Consider the following 4,298-nt stretch of genomic DNA (forward strand, 5'->3'; position numbering starts at 1 on the left):
TTGGTCTCCCAGACTTGCAATGGAGGACAAAAATTAAGAGAATATTAAATATATTTATTTGTGTTCCAAAAATTAGCAGAGTTTGTATGGGTTTGGAACAACACGGGGGAGAATAAATTATGACCATTTTAATTTTTTGGTGAACTAACCCTTTAAAGAGCAGCCCTCCACATTCATGAAAATGTATGAGGTATGTGAATGTCATGTCTGTTTTAATACTTCAGTAAAAAAAAGTAGCTTTCTGAAAGCAATATATTTATTTAAACAATTTAAATACCCTCACACTGGTGCTACCATTATAGCATTCTAAAGCGCTGTGGTAGACAGAGACATTAAACAACCACAGAAAGTGGTTGAAATTATAAAACAGACTAGTTACCTTACAGATGTAGATGTACCTCTATTTGAAAATTGATAGATTTTAATTAAATGTTTTCTTTTTCAAATGTTTTTCTCTTTTTAGGCCACTGATGAAGAACAGGCGGTGACTGGGATGAATGCTGGTCAAAGAGGAGAATGTCCTTCCCCCCAAACTCATGCAACAGTGGTTTTAAAGGAGGAGGCTGCCCTGGATAATGTAAAAGATGTCACATGCCTTTGCTGTGCTGATGGGGCTTCTTCATGACTACATCAATTATGCTAAAGAGATCATGAAAATTGGCAGCGATGCCTGATCTGTATTCATGGACTATGAAACAAACTGTAAGTGTATAATTTGTAAAAACAAAATGTTAAATGCTTGTTCTGTGTTGTTTAGTAGAAATGGAGTTTACACTCTTGTCATTCATACACATGCTCACATTCTTTCACACATATGCTTCTGTTAAATGTTATAATTTCAGTGTTAATGTTGTGGTTTATTTACTGTCATGCCAGAATAGTTTGTAAAGAACTTAATTATTAACTAATTGTACAATTATTGTATAATAGTGTTTGTATAATATTTGTATACAATATATAACATTTACCAAAAAAGTCTTAAAAGTTATATTCAACAAATGTTCAATGCTTCATTTATAAACTCTGTAGCTGTTAATGCCATACTTTTCTGCATTTCTTCTTACATGCATGTTACACTCTAAAAAAGGTTTGTCCCTTTTTAACCCAGCATTTTTTAGAGTGTACTTTTGACTGTTTTCTCTTGTTGTTTTTAATAAATATTTACCTTTTGATAGTCATTCTGTGTGTGTAAAAGTGATTTTAAAATGAACAAGATTTGAAGGTTTAATGCCTAGCTTAATTTGGGTTCATTTTAGCCTAGCAGTGTAGTAATTTTAAACAATAAAAAAGCAACCCAGCATGCTGGGTCAAACATATAACCCAACTTGCTGGGTCAAAACAACCCAGCGCTGGGTTCGTCCCTTTTTGAAAATAACCCAGATTGGGTTGTTTTTAACCCAGCCGTTTTTAGAGTGCGCTTAGTAGTTTTCCACATTTAAAATGTTTTACAGCTAAAAAAAATGTAATAGTGCTTTTGAAAAATGTCAAATTATGTACATGCATATGAGATGAAGTTATATCAGTACACTGTAACTGATTTTTGTAATTTTGTAAGATACTGTAAAATGTGTATACAGTATTTTACTGTAAACCGCAAAGGATTATGGGAAAATATACGGTCACTACTGTATTTCCTCACTACTGTAAATCAATTTACAGTAGTGAACTTGCCCGCGAAAAACTGACCAATGGCAAGGGAGTTCTTTTACAGTAAAGACATATTGTACTGTAAATGCAATTACAGTACTGATACTGTGAATTAAAATACTGTAATAATACTGTAAATAAAATACAGTAAAGACATGATTGTACTGTAAATGCAATTACAGTACTAATACTGTAAACATTTTTACAGTAAATTACTGGCATCCAGCTGCCAGTAAGTTACTGTAAAATTTACAGCAACCTATTTACAGTGTAGCCTAATAAAAGCAATTAGATTTTTAGACAGACCTGTTGAGATCACGTTAGCCTCTTAACATTGCTCACTTCTCACATCATCTTGTTAATATACCTTTTATTGGACACTTTCATTTAAGCAATACATTAATGCCTGACTGGATTTCTACAACGGCAATGACAGAGAAAATGTAAAAACATGGTGGTGTGATGCTGTCAATATAAGTCTAAAAGCACCACTATATTGGTCAGCTCAACATCTACACAAACAAATCACTGAGTGCACCACAGCGGAGAGCAACACACAAAACACCTGAGTACATAATCAATGCAAACGCTTATATTTTCAAGATCTCCTATTCAGCCAGGTTGATTTTGTTAGTATGCAGACTGTGAGTGAAAATAAAAGCCTGGCATTCTCGTTCTTCTGGATCGATACACACGTGCCGAACAGATCACAGCACACACACACACACACACACACACACACACACACACACACACACAGCTCTCTGCTCCAGCGGTCTGATACACACACACACACACACACACACACACACACACACACACACAGCTTTCTGCTCCAGCGGTCTGATACGATTAAGAGGGAGATCATGCGTGCCGAGAGCCTGTGCCCAGAGAGAGACAATCAGAGTCCGGCCCACCACAAATCAGAGAGCCGAGGACAGCCAATTACATCCACCACGACCTTCCTGATTTCCCCAAACTTCAAGGGCTTTGACTAGCATGGAGGCATCAACAAGATAAAAAAACTGGTTGGTTACTGCATGAGATAGTTATTTTAGAAGTGCAAAGGAAAACTGACCATCTGCAATGCTTAATTTTTATATTCAAATGTTTTATACAAATATTCTAGGGCAAATGTTTGGAATGTAATACACTACTGTTCAAAAGTTTGAGGTTGATAAGATTGATTTCAAAGAAGTCTCTTCTGCTCACCAAGGCTGCATTTATTTGATCAAAACTACAGTATAAACAGTAATATTGTGAAATATTATTACAAATTAAAATAACTGTTTTCTATTTGAATATATTTTCAAATGTAATTTATTTCTGTGATGCAAAGCTGAATTTTCAGCATCATTACTCCAGTCTTCAGTGTCACATGATCCTTCAGAAATCATTCCAATATGTTGATTTGCTGCCCAAGAAACATTTCTTATTATTACCAATATTGAAAACAGTTGTGCTGCTTCATATTTTTGTGAAAACTGTGATCATGTTTTCAGGATTCCACAGAAAGTTAAAAAGAACTGATTTTATTAAAAATAATAATCTTTTGCAACATTATAAATGTCTTTACTGTCACTTTTTATGACTTTAATTCTAATGCATCCTTGCTGAATTAAAAAAAATAAACTAACTAACTGACATGAAGCTCAAAACTGGTAATTTCTGGACCTCTTGCAACACCAAACCAGGGTTATTATCATGAATTAAACATTTTTGTTAATTGGAATAAAGCCTAAATAAAAAAAAAATTAGATGAAAAACAAACTTGTTTCAGGTAGTTGCCAGGGTAACATTTCTAATTTTCATTTTGTCTGATGAATCACTAAAATTACTAACTACTAATTAGTTTTTAGTAGTTTTAAATTTTTTCTATTTATTTTATTAATTTTATTATTATTACTATGGAAATATGAAAACATTTTTTTAATGAAATGATACTCTAAATAAGAAACTAAAACTGCCAGCAGGCAGTGGTAAATGTCTTTATGAGTCTTTCATTCGATTCGTTCAAACGGCTGATTCATTCAGGAATTCAGTTAACGGCTCTCTCTTTGAATGGGCTTTGAATCATTGGTTCACACGATTCGTTCAAAACGCAGATTCATTTAGAAACTAAACACCGCTGTGCTGCTCACAGATGTGCAACAGTTCTGCTGTGGCTTTATACGTAATATTTTTGTTGGCAAAACTGAGCAAAAACTAAATATAATAAAGAATACAACACAATATTACCTTCTTATTTACTGAACCGTTGTGTAAAAATCACATTTGCACTCGTGCTATTCGGGACAAACAGCACTCGTGTGATATTGCTTTCACTGATATCGCTTATCATGTGATATAAATACGAGACAAAAACTCATATATGGGCATTTTTGCCCCATATCTTGAATACCTGCATTTATGGAGTTGTTACCCTGCATCATATTTGTCAACAGTCAACTGTATGAAATGTAAGATGACGTAGTAGTCTGCGGGGCCAGTGCGTTAACTGTGCTAAAATATTTTAATCGCGTTATTTTTCATAATTAATTAAGTTAACATGTTAAACTGACAGCCCTAATATATATATAAATATATATATATATACATATATAACACTCCCCCGTCGCCATTGGCCTTGACACAGAGAGTCCCTCCCCAAA

General features: G+C 33.9%; 1 protein-coding gene across 2 annotated transcripts in view; it reads right to left on the bottom strand.

Moving 5' to 3' along the window:
- The window catches only part of jupb (junction plakoglobin b), a 90,140-nt gene that overhangs the window by 16,738 nt on the left and 69,104 nt on the right, over positions 1-4,298 (bottom strand). The gene's annotated exons all lie outside the window — the stretch shown is intronic.

This window comes from Sinocyclocheilus anshuiensis, unplaced genomic scaffold (genome assembly GCF_001515605.1).
Source record: "Sinocyclocheilus anshuiensis isolate Anshui unplaced genomic scaffold, SAMN03320099.WGS_v1.1 scaffold379, whole genome shotgun sequence".
Taxonomy (NCBI): domain Eukaryota; kingdom Metazoa; phylum Chordata; class Actinopteri; order Cypriniformes; family Cyprinidae; genus Sinocyclocheilus; species Sinocyclocheilus anshuiensis.